Raw genomic sequence first — 23142 nt, forward strand, 5'->3', positions numbered from 1 at the left:
TAAGAGACTGAACTTTAAGACATCATTTCAGTTTTGCTCCAGATTTCTTGGGGAGCACTGTTGCTTTAAGGGTATCATTCCAGAACCACATACTCACACCCACATATTTGTTATCTCCCTCCCTCCCTGCCTCTCTCCCCCACTCCTCTCTCACTCTCCCGGTTTTTTTGTGTGTTTTTTTACTCAGCAAGTGCCAAGCAGAGACATCTACTATAGCCTTTGGGACATGCTAGTCTGAGAGAGAGAGAGAGAGAGAGAGAGAGAGAGAGAGAGAGAGCAAGCACGGAATGGGGGAGGAGGCCGAAAAAGCACAAATCCTGTAATGTTCCAAAGGATGAGTCACTTCCTAGCAATAATCCTGAGATGCTTATTTATTGCTCTTTTGCTGATATGAAGCCCAGCTTCATTTCTCAGCCAGAGTTCCAGGATGCAGTTTTCCCGCCTCCCCCACTCGGCTGGCCATTAATCATTGCAGGCCTGTTACCAAGTGTACACAGGGTGGGAGTTGTGCCTGTGAGTGGCCTTTAGCTGTCTCCAGTTCAATGAAATCACCTTGTACGAAGACTTCTTTTATGAGAGTTTGGTTTATTTGTAACTAAACGACTTCCTCCGTTATTTGATAAGCTCAAATATTTGCTACTGATAGTCTGAGAGTGTCACATTTATTATCCCCTGCTGCAGGCAGGCATTGCCTGGGTGTCCTCTTCTGCGGCAGACTGTGGCCGATTAACCCTTTGTAAGGCAGCAGCACAAATGCTGGAAGGGCAAGGCGGCTCTTCTGATTCAAGAAGACAAATTGACAGCCTGGGAATGTCTCTGTGTGAATGATTTACTCTGCGGAGAGACAAACTCTGTTTCCTGCCCTGGCAAAGTGTTTCCCTCTTCCAATGCCCACATGGATCCTGCCTGCCCACCACCCCAGGAAAGGATTTTGCCCGTCAAAACAACCTAAACAACACCATTGCAAATGACAAAAGTAAAGTAAAACATGCAATCTAATCAATTCGTTTGCTCTTCTTAGCCTTGCATCATGCCAGTTGCCTGTATTCATCTTATCTTATCTTATCTTATCTTATCTTATCTTATCTTATCTTATCTTATCTTATCTTTCTATCTATCAGATTTGTACACCACCCCAAACTTTCATCTCTGGGTGGTTAACCATAGCATTGTACTGTACTGTACTGTTCATACCTCATATTCCTCTTCAGGGCAGTGTATTGGCTAGCTTCCAGAGAGTCAAACAGGAAGTCTAAAGACACACTAGACTTGTTCATATGACCACTGGCAGGCTAGGAGAAGCAACCAGCCTGATTAGGAGAGCTGAGTGTGCTCCCAATTTTTGTTCATGTGCTTGCAAACATTAAGGTAGGAGGTGGGGAGAATGAACAGATGCAAGGCGGCCGCTGGGTAGGATTGCCTTTTCCTCCTCCCTAGGTAAAATGCTAGGGGTGGAATCTGGATAGGGGACCCTCATCCTACTCATCTGATGCCTCACACGCAACTCTTCTCCCCGCCTCCTATGTTAGGGTTATGTGCATCATCGAAAACTGAGAACATGCCTGGCTCTTCTACCCAGGCTCAGTGCTTCTCCTAGCCTGCCAGTGGTCATGTGAACAAGCTTACTGACTCTCTAGGAGCATGCTCCAACATCCCTTGGCCTGCAAACTTTACCACTGCATTGTATCAGTTCCCAGGATTTCTTGCAGGTGAGTTGGAGTGCTTCCTTGGCTGATATGTTGGGACCAGTAGCAATCCTGAGTGGGAGAGAAGAGCGGACTAGGTTATAACAGCAAGCAACACACACACACACACACACACACACACACACACACACACACGCCGTAAACTTTGCCACTCTGCAGGTGAGTTGGAAAACTTCCTTGGCTGAGACTATGTTGAGACAAGCAGCACCCTGAGTGGGGAGGGGGCACAAACCCCAACAGACCCCTTGTACTACAGCTTGCAAGTTTACCAGTGTGGCATGTTCTTCCCTGCAAGTGAATTTCTCCACACCACACATAATTAACTACTAGTCCACCTTACAGAGTTCTTGTGAGGATGCAAAGGTGAGGGGAATATCATCTCTTCTTCAGATGCTACCATTTGAATGCAGGTAGGGGCATGATCTATAGCCCCAATAAGCCCCACCCTTTCATCCACTCATGCTTTATAATGTGTGCAGCCTATATAGTGTGTGCTGTCAAGTCGATTTTGACTCCTGGTGCCCACAGAGCCCTGTGGTTTTACATTGGTAGAATACAGGAGGGGTTTGCCATTGCCATCTCCTACGCAGTATGAGATGATGCCTTTCAGCATCTTCCTATATCACTGCTGCCCGATATAATACCAGCGGGGAGTTGAAATGGCATCCTTCTGCTTGTTAGTCAAGCTGCGCCACTTAAGGTGACTAGCCTTTATAGTACATTATACTTAATATTGGTATTATTTCAGAACACTAAGATGTCCAGAACAGCAGACAGAGCATCTCAAAAGAGCAATGCACAGGAATTACTTCAAGCTGCAGCCTCAGCTGTCATTTAATTGGGAATTTATGGCTGGACTCCTATGGTCTGTGGTGAATGCGCTTCCTAGCATGCTGGCCAGCCCAGCCAACATTCCTTTAAAAAGGCTCTGCTCTCCATAATTCCACCCCCCTCCACCGCTGATAGTTTTGAACTATCAGTGGGCTAGTTTGAGCCAGTGATTGAGAACTGTCATCGAAACTTTGGCCTCAACCTTTATCATGCCAGTTTCTAACCGGAGAGCGGCACTGGAGACTCAGCAAGGCACTTGTAAGGTCACTCTCAGGAATTTAGATTGGACACATTCCAGTATAACAAAATTGGATGGGGATTCTGGGTGGGCGCCATATAGTAATTGTGCCAGCGGCTTTGCTTCATATACTTTGAGGTACGTAAGGTACGTAATCACTGCCTCTAGACCGAAGGAACCTCAAGATGGCAGTGGAGTTCCTCTGTGCCGCTAAGGCAACGTGATCACAATGGGTCCTTCTTGAGCCAGAGGCATGAAGGACCACCCCCAGGTATGTAAAGCAGGTGACCTGCTCAATTCTGTGTCCATCAATATTCCAATGTCGGGTCTTAGGTCTTTTAGAAAAGGCAATGACCTTGGTTTTTTGGTAGTTTATTTCAAATGGTTCACTCTTGCAGTGCTGTGACAATGTTGCCAGCACCCTTCTGAGGCCTGCAGGGGTCCTTGAAAGGATAGCAGCATCGTCTGCATAAAGTAGGATGGAGATGGTTCTTCCGGCCAACATGGGAGGGTGGAAGTCAAGGTTGTTACAGCGGCTCATTATGGCATTAATGTAAAAGTTGAATAGGCGTGGGGCCGGGATACATCCCTGTTTGACTCCCTTCTGGGTTGTCCTTTGGGGCTAAATCTCACCCTGAATGTTGTGTCTGTGTGAAGGGCACAGATCAGATATAGCAGATGTCGATCGATTGAGGTGGATTCAAGCTTTTCCAATAACGTAACTTGGGAGATAGAGTCAATACGGCCTTAAGGTCTATAAAGGTAGAATAGAGGGAGGTAGCTTTGTTAGAAGAGTACTATTCAATGAGATGTTGGAGCACCAGCTGGTCTTGTGGTAGCAAGCATGACTTGTCCCCTTAGCTAAGCAGTGTTTGGCCTGGTTGCATATGAATGAGAGACTTGATGTGTGAGCACCGTAAGATATTCTCCTTAAGGGATGGAGCCACTCTGGGAAGAACAGAAGATTCCAAGTTCTCTCCCTGGCATCTCCAAGGTAGGGCTGAGAGAGATTCCTGCCTGCACCCTTGGAAAAGCCATTGCCAGTCTGTGTAGACAATACTGAGCTAGATGGACCTATGGTCTGACTCAGTATATGGCAGCTTCCTATGTTCCTATGTAGATCTGCCTTCCCTAAAGCCCACTTGTTGGTCTGCCAGCATCTCTTCTTGCTCTAGCCAGTCCTTGAGTTTCTCATGTATATGTCTGGCATATAGCTTGCTGATGGTGTCGAGCGGGCTAATGGACCTATAATTGGCAGGATCATCCCTTTGTCCCTTTTTGAATATGGGCACGATGATCGCCAACCCCCAGTTCCTGGCAGTCAATATGGGTAAATTATGAGGCCAGGACTGGGGCACACCATTCCAGCTTACTTTTTATAAGATCCATAGGGATGAGGTCTTCCCCTGGGGCCTTTCCTGCTTTAGATTGTGAGGCAAGGGACTGAATCTCCACTGCAGTGACTGGGCAAGCCTTTTATAGCCAGTATAATCAAACATGCTTCACAACGTTGAAATGAGCGAAAGCATGCTTATCTTTTTATTGAATCATGACCAGCAGGGTGATCCAAGACGTTTTGCTGCCTGTTGCAAAGGACAATATGACGCTCTTCCTCTCATCTGCAGGCAGGTGCTCAACATTCTCGGGCCATTTTGCTGAGACAGTGGTGGTGGCATATGAGCCCTCTCAGACTATGCCACCAAGCCAGGCAGGTGTGTTCTAGATCACATTGGGAGGAAAAGGGGAAAGAAGAACCATGCCCAAATGGGACAAGGAGGTGAAAATGAGCAGCATGCCCCACTGGAGTGAGGAAGGGTGGTGGTGGCAACAAGCAGCAGAGAAGCCCATTGAGTGGCACCCATAATGGTGGGGGGCTGGTGCCTGCCATCCCCTCTGCCCATCCTCACATCTGTACCTGAGGAAGCCATCTCACTTTGCCTAATGGAAGGGCTGCCCTGACCAAACTGATTAATACTAAGGAATGGAAATATCTTTCTTTTTTAAAGCTTGAAAATATTTTTCTTAGATGAGAAACTCTATGCAAATATTTTACTACAGCTTGATAATTTGGTAGGGGCTTCAGAGGCCAGATAAAATGCTTTGAGGACTGGATCTAACATTGCAGGCTGGCAGCTGGCCATTCTGGACTTGACCTGTAATGCTTTGTGAGAGACACTGCCTTGGATCATGAATGTTGTCTATATCAACGCCTGATCATGTTGCTTCTTTGGAAGTGTTTACCTGTTGGAGAGAGAGAGAATTAAAAGCAGAAAATGAGATTGCATTTAATGCTAATTCTCGCTCATACTCTGGGTTTATCTGAGTGTATTTTGAAAAAGGGATCATATATATAGTTCCCCCTGCAAGGGAAAACTGTATATAAAAACAGGTTATTTCCAAATGTTTATGCTCTGGGATGGGATTTGGGAGTGGGTTTGACTAAGGTGCTAGCCAGAACAAAGAAACCATACAGATTCCCAGCCTCTTTGCTATATGTGTTTGGGCTATGAACACAATCTTAGCCTGAGATTTTTCCTTTGATGCATTTTCTTCAAGTTCTAATCTAAAATTGAAAGGCATGCTCCATTGTGCTATGGTATAGTGTTATGTATGTGTCATCTCAAAGGTATTCCAGGTGTGCTAAAGCGTTTCATATAATTAGGCCCCCCTATACTTAAGGAATAGCTCTACCCAATTTAATGTATGCTATTTTGTTTTAAATTACAACTGGAAGGTTATCCGGCTGCAGAGTTGTATGGCAGGAGTGTACAATTTCCTGTCTGGTTATTTACAATGGATATTATATTCTACTAAATTCCTTTGGGGCCATTTACAGACCACTAGTATAGCCCCACTGGCTATGGTGAAGCTGCACAGGTGTTAAAACATCTCTGATTTGGCCTTAGAATGCCTAAGATGTAGAGGCCTATTGCTTTGATCCCTTTTGTCCTTTTAAATGCGAAATGTTTGTGGGACTAGGAGAACTGTGGAGAAGGTGGATAGAGAGGAGGAGGAGGAGGGGCTGAGGGTTTCACACCCCACAATGAATCACTACGTGGATTCAAGTATATGACTCATTCTCCCTCACTTGCAATCTGGAAGGCTGATGTTCAGAATGCTATCACCTCACTCTGTGTAATGTGCTGAGCTGCTTCAAGGAGAGCTGCCAATTCTGCGGGAAGGGATTCCTGGAGAGTCCCCACTCCTGCCGCCCAATATGTTTCACAATCTCAAGCCAGAATTGCTTTCAGTAGTCTCCTGGAGATTGCTGCCAATGCCTGGAGACTCCACGCCAGTGGTGTGGGGTTGGCAACCCTAACTCCAAGTATTCCAGCTCTCACGGGGCTAGATCTACATGCTTCGGGACTTTTAGCAACTCAGGACAGTAACAAAATATTCCATCCCTTTGTTTATTTATTCAGTTTATAAACAGCCCTTCCTAAATTGGCTCAGGGCAGTTTACATTAAAATCAAAAACACATGATAAAACAATTTAAATTTTTTTAAAAAAATAAACCAGATTAAAACTCATGAAAATTAAAACTAGATATCATTAAAAGCCAGGTTAAAAAGATGGGTATTTAAGGCTCTCCCAAAGGCCTCCAAGGAAGATAATCCTCTTATATCCATGGTGAGCGCGTGCCACAACCTAGTGGCCAGGGGCGTAGCTATAATTGAACGAAAGGGTTCAAAGAACACGGGCCCCCAGCTCCTGAGAGCCCTCCAGCTCCATCCCTCCCTATTTTCTTCATTGTCTCCCTCACTCTGAGGGGCTGCCCAAGAGAGGGATGAACACGGGCCCCCTCTCCCCTAGTTACGCCCCTGCTAGCGGCTACAACTGAGAAGGCCCAATCCAAGGTCGCCACAAGATGAACTGGTGGCAGCTGAAGACGGATCCCTCCTGATGATCTCAATGAGTGGTAGGGATCTTGTAGAGAAAGTCGTTCTCTCGGGTAACCCATACCTAAGCTATTCAAGGTTTTAAAGAGAGTAGCCAGCACTTTGTACTTTTCATGGAAACATATTGGCAGCCAGAGCAACTGTTTAAGAACAAGCATAATGTGGTCTCTCCGAGATACCCCAGAGACCAATCCGGCTGCTGTATTTTGGACTAACTGAAGTTTCTGAACTATGTACAAAGGCAACCCCACGTAGAGTGCATTGCAGTAGTCCAACCTGGAGGTTACCCGCTGGTTTTCAGGTCATTCTCCTCAAGGAATAGGCAGAATTGTTGAATCAATGCACAACTGGTGAAAAGCACTCCTGGCCACAGCCTCAGCCTGAGGCAACAGGCTGAGACCCAGGTCCAAGAACACTCTCATGCTACTAAACTGTTCTATCTGAAGGAGTGTTACTTTGTCCAGAACAGGAAGCCCCTCCGTCTTGATTGGATTCAGCTTCAGTTTATTAGCCCTCATCCAGCCCATTACTGCCTGTAGGCAGGCATTTAAGGGGCTAATGCCATTTCCTGATGTTGATTACATCAGGAAAGGAGATTTGGGTGTCATCAGCTTTTTGATAACACCCAGCACCAAATCCCCTGATGACCTCACTCAGTGGTTTCATGTAGAAGTTAAAAAGCATTGGTGAAAGAATGGAGCCCTGAGAGACTCCCATTAGAAGTCAGCTCCTATTAGAAGATCCCATTAGAAGATCAACTGTCACCAAGCGCCACCATCTGAAATCTACTAGAGACATAGGAGCGGAACCACTGTAAAACAGTGTCTCCCCTCTGTCCTGCTGCGTGCCCACATGAGCAGCAGCACAGCGATGGCAGGAGCTGGAAGCAGGAGGATCTTCCTCCTCCCGCATCCCAAGGTGCCCTGCTCTATGAGCATGGCAGCTCCTCCTCCCTGGCTTGCTGCTGGAAAGGGCAGCAGGCCAGAGGGAGGCCTCTTAACCTGGCAGTGATCGCCCAGATGGTCACCGGCCCAGGTTAAATGAACGGCATCTTCTCTTAACTTCAGCTAAACACCGGTTACAAAGTGAGGCTAGTGCGGTCTGGAGCAGCTGGGAGTCCTCCACTGCCAGGGCTCCAGATGACATGAACCACCTGGGGGTAACCCAGGCAGCTGTGTTGTGAGAATAGCCTCATTGTGTGTCCACTTCATTTTATTTTAATATTTTCAGTTTTCAGGTTCAGTTGCTGTCTGGGGAGCATTGATTGATTGATGATTGATGAAGTGTCGTCAAGTCGGTGTCGACTCCTAGCGACCACATAGATAGATTCTCTCCAGGATGATCTGTCTTCAACTTGGCCTTTAAGATCTCTCAGTGGGGCATTAATGGCTGTCGTAATCGAGTCCATCCACCTTGCTGCTGGTCGTCCCCTTTATGTGCTGGAAACTTCTCCTTTATGTGCTGGATACCATTCATTATTTTTAACCTGCTCCTATTGATCTATTCAGGTAAGCAAGTTCAGCATTTTCCCAAAGCTTGTTCATAAGTGTCGGTAAGAAGCAAAATATTCGATGGCAACTGGGATCCTTATGATTAACATGCAGTGCTGAGTGACTCAATGCTGCTAGTAGAAAGGATGAGAGATTACGATAAGAGGCAATCCCTCAACAGATATTTATACAAGTCTGATATTCAAATTATCTTTCAAACTGAGCATTTTGGCTTCTCCTACATGATTTCTTTCCATCATTTCCTTCAATAACCCCACCACAATCTGGAAATCATTACTACAGTTAAGTTGCTGTTAAATATTTCTGTTCCCAGATACAAATATTTGGATGGATCTGCCTAGAATCCGCCATGTGGTCCATCTGCCCCGCCATATTTTTTTTTTCCGTAGACATTTCCCATGTATGTGTGCAGACTGTTCTCTGTGAAGTGAACTAGATGTGGGGTCTGGGATGAAAAATAGTGTGCTGGGAGCAGGGAAAGAACATGGTTGAGTGGAGAGAAGGGGAGTGGGCAGCAGATGGTGGCTTAACCCTTCCCCCACTTTCCATTCTTATTTATTTTATTTTATTAGCTATACCATCCCATCTGTCAGCTCTAGGTGGTTCACATAATTAACTCCAACAAAACAATCACAAACTAAAACAATATAAACAGTTTTCAAATATTTATAAACAGTTTAAAAAACCGCTGGAGGACCAGCCCAGACCAAAAAAGTATCTCCCTGCAGACTTCCATCATCTATCCCCGCCCCCAGCTGTGGTTCTCAGGGGCAAAAGTGTCTGGGGAGTGTATTGCCCAACTGGGGCAAAAGTGTCTGGGGAAGGTAATGGGTTGGGAGAAAAGTTAAGTCTCCTTCTCTGCCTGTCACGACACGTCTGTCTTCTAAATGGTTTCTATCTCCTCCAGATTTCAGCAGTTTGCTGGTGTCCCCAGACCAGCTCTGCAGCCTAACATTTTGTTTGGCACAGCTCTCAATATATCTTCTAATTCCAAAAGAGATGGAAACTTAAGGGAATGCCTTCTTTGTCATGAACCTGGCCACCTATTGAGATCATCTGGAGAGGTCCGGTTATGGTTGCCACTGGCTCATTTGGTGGCAAAATGGAACTGAGCCATCTCTGTGGCTGTCCCTAAGCTTTGGAATATGCTCCCTTCAAAATAAGAGCATCTCCATATCGGATTGCTTTTTGAAAGACAAGACACACCTGTTTTCTCTGACTTTTAATTGAAATTTTAAACTGTTTAATTGTTTTTATCTCTTGAAATTGTTGTAACTGCTTTTATTCTGTGAAATTGTTTTGTTTTCATTCTGTTTTATATTTGCTGTGTTTTAAATTGTGTACACTGGCTACAGATACATGTATTAGGTGGTATATAAATTAGATAGATAGATAGATGTTATGATCCTTATGGATGCATCACCTGAGCACCTGTGGGTAAGAGGGGGGTCTTGACAGGCTTGGGGATACTTGCAGATACTTCAGCTTCACAAAAAATTGACAGAACACAAAAAACCCAAGGGAGCAAAATAAACCCTAAACTGCTCCAATGTAACCAAACAGAGTGGTGTTCATGGACTCAGAGGGCACTTAACAGACAACTAGGTGTCTAGGGAAGAGCTAATGGAACTTGGTGGCAAAGGAGATGTAGCGAAAGAGGGCTTGGAGAAAAAGAAAGGAAATTTTCTCAGCTTGAAAAATGCTCCTTCCTCAAAACAATCACAGCCCATTTTGCTTCTTAGAGGGAAAGGTATCTAGAACATAGGAGCATAGGAAGCTACTTTATATCATGTCAGACCATTGGTCCATCTAGCTCAGTATTGTCTATACTGACTGGCAGTGGCTACTCCCAGGTTACAGGCAGGAGTCTCTCTCAGCCCCACCTGGAGATGTCAGGGAGGGAGCTTGGGACCTTCCGCATGCAAGTGTGCAGATGCTCCACCACAGAGCTATGGCCCCATCCCCTAAGGGATGGCATATCTTATAGTGCTCACACATGTAGTCTCCCATTCAGATGCAAACCAGGGTGTATCCTGCTTAGCAAAGGGGATAATTCATGCTTGCTACCACAAGACCAGCTCTCCTTTCACCATCATCAGGCAGACTCAGGTGACACATGCACACTAGGGATGTGCATGGAATCGCGTGAGGGAGGCCTGAAGGCAGCGGGACTGCTTTAAGAGCAGGGGAGGGTGCACTTACCCCTCCCGTCGCTCCCCCCCCACCGGCGTCCATTTTTTTCAAAGCCCATTGGGGCGGCAGCATACCTCCCTGCTGGCCCATTGTCTGGATATGACCGGAAGTCTCTGACACAGGGGAAAGTGGCAGGAGGGGTAAGTGCACCCTCCCTTGTTCTTAAAGTTAGATACCCCCCCCCCTTTGTCGATCTGCCAGTTCTGTGCACATCCCCAATGTACACCAGGGATATACTGTAACATTGTGTTGCAGGTCCATACTTCTTATGATTGACTGATTTCAACAATATATATGACTACACTCAAAAGCATGGCTGGATTGACCAATCATGAGATGTTTGCTTTTAAGTTACTTGCACTACTAATTGCCTATGCTGGGATTGTAGGCTCTTTGCTTTCTGTTGCTTGCCACAAGAAGTCACGTTATATAACTGGAGGCCTGTGTTTGGCTTGGTAGATCACAAGTGGGGCAGGTCTGGTTTACACCATCAGCATATCTAACTCACATAATTATTTTGACACCACTTTTCCATAATGGAAAAAGTTGACTTACATTCAAGATGGTTTTTCCAGACCTGCTTTTAATTTCTATCCACTCTAGTGATCCAGACAAGTGATGCATTTTTCTAAGAAATACCCTGATACTAGATTCAAGGGGGGAAACATTTTAAGAAAACCAGCTTTTAGGGTTTTGATACACATTTAATATTGCAGAAAGAATTTTTATGTCATCGTTTTCTTTCCACTGGCAATTAGCCTTTATAGCTGAAGATAATTTTGAAGTTTCCCACACAGATATCTTATTAGAACCAGACTTCCTAAATTTGAAGTTTGATTTGGAAATATCTAAAGCCAACACTGTCATTTGAAGAATCTAAAATTCTGGACTTGCCGCAATTGTTGCTTAGAATTCATAGGGCATTGGCAGCACTAAGGAAAATAAAATGGAGGGGGCACAGAAGGGGCAAAGTCTCTTTCTGGGTGGGTGGGTAGGTAGGTGGGTGAGCTGTGTCCTATATGTTAGATTTCTGAAACAGAAATGAGGGACAGGTGTGAGGCAAGCTACTTATCTGTGGGGCACTTGGAATCCTCCCCCCACCCCGAGCCACCCTTGTCCTTGGGGAGAAAGTTGTTTATGATAGCAAGAAATGTATTGGGCTGTTGAGATGTCAAAGATTTGCAAAATGTAAGTGAATCATTTGTTATAAGATTACCCCTTAACAATGCCAAACACATAAATGTGGGCTTGTAATATGTGAATTATTCAATAACTGTAGAAATAAAGGGCATGGTCCAGTCAAAGCTAAACACTCCGAAGCCCCATTGATTTTAATGGTGCATGCACTTGGAAATTTTTAACATTTTGTTTTTAAAGAGCTGGCTTCCCATCCTTAACATGCTATATCACAAGGTCCCTATGGGTATGTGTATTTACTTGTGAAATGTATTTAATGTATTTACTTGTGAAATTATTTGTTTAATACCAATTTTTAATATGGATTTGCAAGGCTTTGAATGTAAATGGTCCCCCCTGCCCAGGTAATTCTTGGCATCTCCAAGTAAGGCTGGGAACCTGCTGTCTGCAATGCTGGGGAACTTTCTTTGGTTACCATAGACAGTACTGAGCCAGATGGGCCAACGATCTGACTTGGTATAAGGTGTTGTTCTTTCCTTCCTGCTTTGCACTTCCTCTGTCCCTTCTCTTCCTGTTCCTTCTACCTTGCAACATGCAAGCTCCTCTCCCTGCATCATGTGTGCAGAGATGCAGAATCCATCTGCATCCTGCTAGCTAGCTAGATTAGAGAGCCTAACTCCTCACTTTCCTATCTAGAATGGAGTTCTCTAATAAATACAATTTATATTGATTTGAAACTATGAACTGGCTCCAAGTTAGTTTACTCTTAGCATACACGCCTGCCTAACTAAATTCCGCTGTGTTGTGCCTCTGTGCACTCTGCTATAATGAAAAGGGGTTTCTCCTACCAGAGAGAATTTCCAACATAAGGCACCTTCATATGCTGAGTTGGTATACAATTGGCAGGTTCTTACAATCCCTGCAATGTTGGCTAAATGGGAAACTGGCAATAAATGTGATGTACATACTCCTGATTTCCTGTTGTATAACCTAGAATATTTTGTCTTTGTCGGGTTCACACCATGCAAGAATTACAGGTCAAATCCTACATTAACAATCTCCATTAAATGTTGAGTTGGTATGGTGCCAATCCAACATTAACGAAAATGTCCAGATTCTTACAACTGAGAAGCCAGAGAGCACACACTGTGTGTTAATCACCCATTTCCCATTTAGCCGGCATTTCAGAGATCATGAGAACCCACCCAGTAAAACACTAGAACAACTAAATGACAACATACAATGAAATATAAAGCTGTTAAAAACAAGAAAATATAAAGTTTTAAACAATATAATCAATATTTAACTAACAACAGAACAGAAAAAAACATTTTAATGCTCAGTTTCTATAAGCACAATAGAAGAGAAAGGTCTTAAACTGTCTCTAGAACAGGCCTTCTCAACTTAAGCCCCCCAGCTGTTTTTGGACTACAACTCCCATAATCCCTAGCCACAGTAGCCAATAGCTAAGGATTATGAGTGTTGCAGGCCAACATCTGCAGGAGGGCCGAAGTTGAACAGCCCTGCTCTAGAAGGACAACAGATGGGCCCCCCACAGAAGGTAGTCCATAATGTTGAGGTTATGCTAGGAAAGGCCCTGTGGCCTTGTGGAGGCCAACCTAGCTTCACTTAAGGGAGTATTTTCTGCAGCATTGCAGTGGTAGATCTATGGGGGATGGTGAGGATTCAAAAATGCATGGTTCTTTTGAGCCTGAACTTATATAGCACTTTGGAGGCTAATTTGGGTGATACCTTCTTGCCTTGAACTGGTCCACACAATTATGAAAGGGAATGCACCGAGAGCACGCCTGTCTTCACCTCCTTCTGGTGCTTTCCTTTATTGTGTGTGGGTTCACCTGAACCACCTCTCTATATATGGTCCATGCCAAGAGGACATCAGGACATCTTGGAAAGATGAAAGGATGGGCACACTCTCAGTGCCTCCACCTTCTTAATAACATGGACCAGTTTGGGCAGGGCAGTGGCGTAACTAGGGAAAACGGCGCCCAGGGCAAGCATTGAAATTGCGCCCCCCACCGCACACACACCCCGCCACCCCCCCAACATACATCTGACTGTCACACATGTTTCAGAAAACTTTTATTTTAAAAATTTAAAAAATTACAAAAATTACCAATATCATACATGTGGTCAAGCTCCTATCTACCACTTCAGATTTATTTTTTAAAAGTATCCAAATTGTGGGGCTATCATTAATTTGTTTGGATAGCTCAGGTTAAAATGCTGGAAAACAACAAATTTCAGTATGCTGGGGCTCATGAAATCCCCAAATATTATGCGGAGTTGTACTTGGAAAAACTAAAAGAAGTGCCTGTCTAATTCTCTGCTATGCATTGTAGCATCACAATTACATAAGTTTTAAAAATAAATGGAGAATTTGACTTTTCCCAGATACTCTGAAAATAATTAAATGATATGCAGAGTAAACTGTGTCACTGCTTGGAATATATTCTAGTATTTCAGAAAGACAGTAAACATGAGAGAAAGAGCAAGAAACTCCCAGTGGGCCTTAATACTAAGGATTTCACATTGATTCAAAGACAAACTGACCATTAACAGCCATATTATTAAGACATCACATTTAACTCACTTATCACAAGAAGCAAAGTAAGAGCAAATGGATACAATCTTAGCTCATAAACTTCAGCGCAGTATTCACAAGCCCTTATTCTCTGTACATAGTGCCAATCTGAATATGTGTACAGTGACATATTATATTAATTTTAAAAAAAAATTACCTGTAGCCCCTTTGGGGGACATCTTAAAGGCTGTGGGGGGTTGCAAAGTTTTCCCCTCCTCCCACTGGCCTCTAGGGCCTCACAGGCACCATTTGAGCATGTGCGGTGGTCATTGTTTAAAATATATATTTTTAAATGGCCACTGAAAACAAAATGGCCACTGTGCATGCTCAAATGGCCTCTGCGAGGCGTGGCATGCCCTAGGGCCTCACAGAGGCCATTTGAGCATGCCCAGTGGCCATTTTGTTTTTTGTGGCCATTTTTAAAAATTATTTAATTTTAAGAAATTGCACCCCCCTTCAAGTGGCTCCCGGGGCACGTGCCCCCCTGCCCCCCCTATAGATACGCCCCTGGGGCGGGGGGGGGGGGTTGGGGGTTGGGGATACTGTCTGCACCAAACCAGCTTTGAGAGTGCACAGTGTTTTAGAATTTTTTTCTGGTTCCATAGGAAATTACAGTTTATAGAGAGGGACCTGAGGTTGAGACACAAGGACTTAATAAAGGCCACTCCTTCAACTCATAGTTGAGATGGAATTTGCAGCCAGAAATCCAATGTGCAAGTTCAATCCTCTAACAATTCCCCACACTGGCTTTCCTTTCCTTCATGGCTTCTCGTGCCTCAGGTTCTAGAAAACATGAACTGCAGCCTTGTAAAATCTACAGTTTACTATAAAAATGAGTTCAAGTGCTCCCAAGAAAACATTCAAGTAATATAATTGTGTGTGTGTGATGGTGGTGAGAAATTGCATACTTTAAATTTCCAAAACTTCAGGTTTGGAGGTATTCAAATGATGGTGAATATTTGTGCAGTCCTGATTAATAGGGGCTTTTGCTTAATACAGGCCAGTTGTTGTATTTCTTTATTTCTGACTTCTTTATTGCATGCACCTGTTTCAACTAACTGCTAGCCATTTCGAGACTCCAAAACTTCTGATTGGCCCAGAGCCAGGAGCAGCCTCTTGTTCTCACACTTAACATGAGCTCGGCCCTCCAGTGGTACAGTCTGAAAACTCTGATAGTTCACAACCCTCGTTTTGCTCTCAACAATAGGCTGGACCTTTGGGGGGGGGGGAATCTACTGCAGTGCAATAAATGCTTTTTAAAAATGGTTGGGTAGTCCAAGCCTCAGGTTCAAATGAAGTTCAGGAGTGTTTTGCCGGGATTTAGATTTCATTATGTCCCATTCATACCATTCTGTGGTAATCCTGTTTGTCCAGTTTCATAGTAAAATTTGTTGGATCCAGTGTCATCCACTAACAAGATAGTTTAACAACAAGCACATTATGTATGTATTTGAATGTCAGGATAGTGTCTGGTGTTTTTTGGTTCCCCTCCTCTCTTTTCTCCCTCACATTTCTAACAGCAAATCATTTGTTGTTACCAAAAGCAGATTGAAATCTTTGGGCTCTGCTTACATAAACAAAGATGAACAGTGTTAGCTGCTTCTATATGGTGCAAATGCATTTTATAAACAGAAGTACATTGTCCAGTTTTTCCTGACAAGGCGGGAGGCAGGGAATCTTGTTCACTGATGTTATGTGAAGCTATTCCATATTTCATTTCCACTCTGGTTGCTAAAGACAGTGGCTGACATTCTAATGAGCCTGGCAGCTGGAGGCTCCCAATTTCCTTGGCACACATGGGAGGGGGGGGGTGCATGGGTTTGCTGATCTTCCCTGCCTCCAGAAGTGCTCTGTGCCCTCCAAAAATATATGCCTGAGGGCTGCATAGACCTCATGGACATATATTTAAAAAGCACACAGGACTTCCAGAGATAGGGAAGAGTAACAAAAATCTCTTCCCTCTCCACAGTGGTAGTGGGGAAGCCTCCAGCTGCAGTAAGAGCACCCTCCACCTTAGTAGACAGTGACACACTGGGAAGAGAGAGAGACTGGTGAGTGTACATGCTGGGACTATGTGGAAGTGGAAAACAAACACAGGTAATACTGTTAGGGGTTATTTATTTATTTATTTATTTATTTATTTATTTATTTATTTATTTCATTTATAAACTGCCCCATCCAAAGGCTCTGGGCAGTGTACAACAAATTTAAAAAGACATGAAAACACACACCATTTAAAACACAGTGCTAAAAACAATATAAAAACAATTAAAAACTAACTATTTTTAAAACAATTTATGAATCTTAGAAGGCCAGGCAAAACAAGTAAGTTTTTAGGGCTCTCTTAAGGACCGACAGCGAGCCTAAACTGCGGATATCTGCTGGGAGTTAGTTAGTTATAAGTTTATTCGGTCATTGACCAGCAAACATGTACAATAACCAGTACGTATTTTACAAATAATATAACAAAACCTGGCCATAACAGAAATAATATCAGTGACCTCAGTAGTTAAAAGATAATTTAAATAAAATTCATCAGACCGGCCAGGCAAATTGTCTAACATAGGAGATAAAAGTCTTAAATGGGGTTCCCTATAAAAATCACAATAAAGAATAATGTGCGAGGTGGGTTCTATAACCCCTTTGCCACATGGGCAAAGTCGTAAAAATAGCGGAACTCCCTTGAACCTGCCATCCAATACTGCTGTAGGAAGAACATTTAAACGCGCTAAAGTGAGGGCTCGTCTAAATTTAGGGACAAGCACCACATCAAAGTATTTAGCTGGTTTAAGATTAATAGCTTGACTCCCTAAGTATAAACCCTGCTTGAGCCATGCACCTTCTTGTTGAACTTCTGTATCCAGGACACGTTGCTTAACTAACTTCCTGGCTTGCTCAATTCCTACAGTATGCAAATCCTCTATGGAGAGGCCAAAAAAGGAAAATTTGCTCAACACAGCTCGTTTCCAGCTCGAATTAAAACCATCATTCATAGCCAAAGAGGCTAAACCTGCCTGTCCAAAACTCAATTTTAACCAAAATCGAAAAATACAGCACCAGTATAAGGATTCCAACCTAATAAGACCAACTTCTCTTCTGATGACAGCATTCCGAGCACAACATGGAACTTGCAAAATGCATCTGATAAACTTAGTCTGGATAGCCTCCAGTAAGGCAAAATTACTTGCAGGTCCCAGTTGGGCTCCATATAAGAGCAAAGGCAGTACTTTGGCTCTATAAAGTCTCACTGTCGCAGGTATAAAAGCAGCACCATGTGTAAAATGATAAGATTTGATCTTATTTACAACCGTTTGAGCAGACTGCCTGATGGAATTATAATGGGCATTTCTAGAGCCAACAGAGTGAAATGTAATTCCTAGATATTTAAAGGAATTAACCTGCTCAATCTTGTTTCCTTGTATGGACCAATTATAATGCCTAGCTCGCTTGGCGAACACTAAGACTTTAGTCTTACTATAATTTATTTCAATAGACTCTTACAAAATGATGAGAAGAGTCTTAGGGCACGCTTAAGGCCTACAGGTGTCTGCGACATAATAGCCATGTCATCCGCATATAATAATATGGAGACGTGCCTATCGGCTAACTTTGGTGGATGAATAGAGAGGGTGGACAAACAAGTAACCACAGAATTAACATAGATGTTGAACAGAATAGGGGCAAGTATACAGCCCTGACGTACTCCTCTAAAAGTTGGAATTTCTGATGTTAACTGTCCAGTTGGGCCATAACGAACTTTCAAACAAGTATACTTATGCAGACTAACAATAAGTTTGAGTAATCTTTTATCTATTCCAAGGGCTTCCAGTTTAGACCACAGTCTCTCTCTAGAAACTGAATCAAATGCAGCTTTAAGATCAATGAATGCTACATAAAGTGCTGAACCTGGTAACCTAGAATACTTCTCTGGCAGAAATTGAAGGGTAAAAGCATGTTCCGTGGTGGAACGACCCTCCCGAAAGCCTGCCTGCTCGATAGCTAAAATGTTATTTGCCTCAATCCAGTCTAGAAGTTTTATCAAAAGATGCCTCGCATAAATTTTACTAATAACATTAAGTAAGCTAATGGGACGATAGTTGGCTGGGTCCTCACGCCTACCTTTTTTATAAAGAGGAATTATTATAGCAAGGCCCCAATTGCTGGGTATGTTAGCAGTTGTATCTATATAGATAAATAGCGAGGCTAAAACGGGGACCCACCAATCAAGATTCGCTCTGATAGCCTCAATAGAAATGTTATCACTACCAGGGGCTTTGCCATTACTAAATTTCTGAATAAGTTTTTCAATCTCTGAACAGGAGACTGGGTTCCACCTAAGAATATCTCCATTTAGTTGTTCAGCATTATAAACCATATTATCAGCCTTACTGTAAAGCTGTAGGAAATGTTGTTCCCAGGATTGGGGCCAGAACTTAGCCAGCAGTTCTTGCTACCAGCTGACCAGAGGGGCTCTCTCTGGCCCTATATAGGAACGCTACCTGTGGTGGCGGGCCCGCCACCAAAGGGGAGACACCAAAGGGGGTCGCCCCTTTGGGGGAGTCACTTCAAGGGACAGTTATTTATATGTGGGAGGCATTTAATAAAGGGGCTTCTGTTTTAACTAGTCCTGGGTGAGGATCTTTTAGAATGTGTCTGGGCTTACCTGGAGATGGGGAGACAGGGGGTGTGTCTACTGACTGTGGGGCAGCCATTCCAGTAGTGGTGGGGAACAGAAGAAGTAACGTTGGCAGGTCAGCAGGCCATTACAGGGGAAGGGAACATAGAAATTTACTAGCTGTTTCCCCTTCTGGTTGTCCTGCTAGCTCTTTGACCTTGGGGAGCAGTGCCAACCACCCATGGAACCTCACCTTGCTCCTCTGTAATGCCAGGTTGTACCAAAACAAATCAGAAACCATCCATGATTTGATTCTGGATGAAGGTGCCGACCTGGTATGTATTACAGAGAACTGGCTGGGGGAGGCTGGGGGCCCAGTGTGATCCCAGCTTCTCCCTCCAGGGTACTCTGTTGAGGAGCGGGTGAGGGACCGGGGGCGGGGAGGTGGAGTGGCTGTGGTCTACAAGAATAATATCCCCCTTACCAGGATCCCTGTTAGAGTGTCAGACCATATCGACTGTGTGTACTTAAGTTTGGGGACCAGGGATAGATTGGGACTTCTGTTGGTGTACCGATCGCCCCGCTGCTCAACAGAGTCCCTAACTGAGCTGACGGACTTGGTCTCGGACTTGGTGTTGGAGTCGCCCAGGCTTGTGGTGCTGGGTGACTTCAATGTTAATTTCGGGACCAATTTGTCAGGGGTGGCTTAGGAGTTCACAGTGGCCATGACGACTATGGGCCTATCTCAGGTGGTCTCGGGACCGACGCACATTGCAGGTCACACACTTGATTTGGTCTTTCACTCTGATCAGGGTGGTGTTCCGTGGGTGGGGACTCCTGTGATTTCCGCATTGTCATGGACGGACCACCATCTGGTTAAGGTTGGACTCACAGTCACACCCCACCTTCGCAGGGGCGAGGGACCTATTACGCTGGTCCGCCCAAGAAGGTTATTGGATCCAATAGGATTTCAGGAAGCCTTGGAGGGATTCATTGTTGGCTCTGCCGGCGATCCTGTTGATGTCCTGGTGGAGAATTGGAACAGCAAACTCACCGGGGCAGTAGATGTGATCGCTCCTAAGCGTCCTATCTTACCCGCTTCAAAACTGGCCCCTTGGCATATGGAAGAACTACGGGGGCTGAAGCAGCGAGGTAGACGACTGGAGCGCAGGTGGAGAAAGACTCAGCTTGAATCTGACAGATTGCAACATAGAACTCATTTGAAGACCTATGCTCAGGCGATATGTGTGTCAAAGAAGCAATTCTTTTCTGCCCATATTGCATCCGCAAGTTCACGTCCAGCGGAGTTGTTCAGGGTTGTGAGAGGGCTAGTCTGTGCCCCTCCTCCCTTGAATCAGAATTTGGAACCATTTATTACCCTCTGTGGTGTGTTTAATGAATTCTTTGTGGGGGGAAATCTCTCATATTCGGGCCAACTTGGATTTTGTCTCCACACTTACTTCAGTATCTGATGTGGAGGTATCCAGCGACTCCTCTTATGTGATTAAGTTGGATCAGTTCCAGTTTGTAACTCCTGAGGATGTAGACAAGCTGATTGGAACGGTGCGGTCCACCACTTGTCCTCTTGACCCTTGCCCAACATGGCTTATACTATCTGGCAGGGGGGTTGTTGTAGAAGGCCTGGTAGGGATCATAAATGCGTCCCTGAGGGAAGGTAGGATGCCTTCTAGTCTTAAGGAGGCAATTATTAGACCGCTTCTAAAGAAGCCTACCTTGGCTCTCTCAAAGCTGAGTAACTAGTGGCCTGTCTCCAACTTTACGTGGGTGGGCAAGGTAATTGAGAGGGTGGTGGCTTCCCAGCTCCAGACAGTGTTCGTGGAAACAGATTATCTAGACCCATTTCAAACTGGCTTCCAGGCTGGCTATGGGGTGGAGACTGCCTTGGTCGGCCTGATGGATGATCTCCAACGGGGAATTGACAGAGGAAGTGTGACTCTGTTGGTCCTTTTGGACCTCTCGGCGGCATCCGATACTATCGACCATAGTATCCTTCTGGAGCGTCTGAGGGGGTTGGGAGTTGGAGGCACTGCTTTGCAGTGGTTCCACTCCTACCTCTCAGGCAGGTTCCAGATGGTGTCTCTTGGAGACTGTTGTTCTTCAAAATCTCAACTTTTGTATGGTGTCGCTCAGGGATCCGTATTGTCTCCGATGTTGTTAAACATCTACATGAGACCGCTGGGAGAGATCATCAGGAGATTTGGTGCGGGGTGCTATCAGTAAGCTGATGACACCCAAATCTATTTCTCCATGTTGGCATCATCGGGAGAGGGCATAACCTCCCTAAATGCCTGCCTGGAGGCGGTAATGGGCTGGATGAGGGATAACAAACTGAGATTGAATCCAGCTAAGACGGAGGTACTCATTGTGCGCAGTTGAAACTCGAGAGACCATTTTGATCTGCCTGTTCTGGATGAGGTCATACTTCCCCAGAAGGAACAGGTACGCAGTCTAGGGGTGCTTCTGGATCCGAGTCTCTCCTTGGTGTCCCAGTTGAGGCAGTGGCCAGAAGTGCCTTCTATCAGCTTCAGCTGATACGCCAGCTGCGCCCGTTTCTTGAGATAGACGACCTCAAAACTGTGGTACATCTGCTGGTAACCTCCAGACTGGATTACTGCTATGCACTCTATGTGGGGCTGCCGTTGTACGTAGTCCAGAAACTACAGTTGGTCCAGAATGCGGCAGCCAGGATGGTCTCTGGGTCATCTAGGAAAGAGCATATTACTCCTGTATTGAAGGAGTTACACTGGCTGCTGATATGTTTCCGGGCAAAATACAAGGTGTTGGTTATAACCTATAAAGCCCTAAACAGCTTGGGTCCTGGGTATTTAAGAGAACGTCTTCTTCGTTATGAACCCCACCACCCATTGAGATGATCTGGAGAGGTCCATCTGCATTTGCCACCGGCTCGTCTGGTGGCTACTCAGGGACGTGGCTTCTCCGTTGCTGCCTCGAGGCTTTGGAATGTGCTCCCTAGAGAAATAAGAGCCTCCCCATTTCTGACAACACTTTAAAAGTCTTTAAAGACACATCTGTTCACCCAGGCTTTTAACTGATATTGTTTTGATTGTTTAAATGTTGTTTTTAGAATATTGTTTTTAAAATTTTAAATTGTGTTTTAAATTTTTTGCTTTCAAATTTTTTGTTTTTGTTTTTAATTAATGTTTTACTTTTTAATCTCTGTAAACCACCCAGAGATGTAAGTTTTGGGCAATATAAAAATATGTTAAATAAATAAAATAAATAAATAAAATTCAGCTTCAATTTGTTATCCCTCATCCAACCCATTAATGACCGTAGGCAGGCGTTTAGGGAGTGAATGCCATTTCATCATGATGATGATGATGATGATGATGATGGTGATAAATAGATTTGGGTGTCATCAGCATACTGATAACACCCTTCACCAAATCTCTTGATGACCTCACCCAGCGGTTTCATGTAAATATTGAAAAGCACTGGTTACAGAATGGATCCCTGAGGGACTCTATATAGTAGCTCCCATTTTTAATAGGAACTGTCACCAAGCTCCACCATCTGGAATCTGCTTGAGAGATAGGAGCTGAAACGCTGCAAAGCAGTGGCCCCTATCCCCAATTCCCCCAGGCGATCCAGAAGGATACCATGGTCGATGGTATCAAATGCCACCGAGAGATCCAAAGAACCAACAGAGTCACACTCCCTCTGCTGATCCCCTGAAAAAGGTCATCCATCAGGCCAACTAAGGCAGACTCACCCTATAGCCCGCTCTAAAGCCAGTTTGAAATGGGTCAAGATCATCGGTTTTCTCCAAAACTCCAAACAAGATCATTGGTTATCCCCAATTCCCCCAGGCGATCCAGAAGGATACCATGGACAATGGTATCAAATGCCACTGAGAGATCCAAACAACCAACAGAGTCACACTCCCTCTGCTGATGCCCTGATAAAGGTCATCCATCAGGCCAACTAAGGCAGACTCACCCTATAGCCGCTCTAAAGCCAGTTTGAAATGGGTCAAGATCATCGGTTTTCTCCAACACTGCCTAGAGCTGGTTAGCCACCACTCTCTCAATCACCTTGCCCAACCATGGGAGATTGGAGACCAGCCTATAACTATCCATCACTGAGGGATCTAGGGAGGGCTTCTTAAGAAGTGGTCTAATCATTGCCTCCTTCAAACAAGGAGACATCCTACCCTCCCTCAACGATGAGGTAATGATATTAATTAGGCCATCTCCAACAATTTCCCTGCTAGATAGAAGTAGCCATGTTGGGCAAGGGTCCAGAGGACAAGTGGTAGGCCACACTGTCCCAAGCAGCTTGTCTGTTTCATCAGGCACCACAGATTGAAACTGATCCAATCTAATACTACAAGAGAGATTGCTGGACACCACCTTATTAGACTCTGC

The 23142-nt window shown here is 44.6% G+C and overlaps 1 long non-coding RNA gene across 1 annotated transcript in view; it reads left to right on the forward strand.

Annotated features, from left to right (window-relative positions):
- The first annotated feature begins 7918 nt into the window (after positions 1 to 7918).
- LOC128349295 (uncharacterized) overlaps positions 7919 to 23142 on the forward strand; it is a 52358-nt gene continuing 37134 nt past the window's right edge. The window contains exon 1 of the long non-coding RNA XR_008318714.1: positions 7919 to 8183. This is a non-coding gene — a long non-coding RNA (uncharacterized LOC128349295). The remainder of the gene's footprint in view (positions 8184 to 23142) is intronic.

The sequence above is a fragment of the Hemicordylus capensis genome, chromosome 3 (assembly GCF_027244095.1).
Source record: "Hemicordylus capensis ecotype Gifberg chromosome 3, rHemCap1.1.pri, whole genome shotgun sequence".
In the NCBI taxonomy this organism is placed as follows: Eukaryota; Metazoa; Chordata; class Lepidosauria; order Squamata; family Cordylidae; genus Hemicordylus; species Hemicordylus capensis.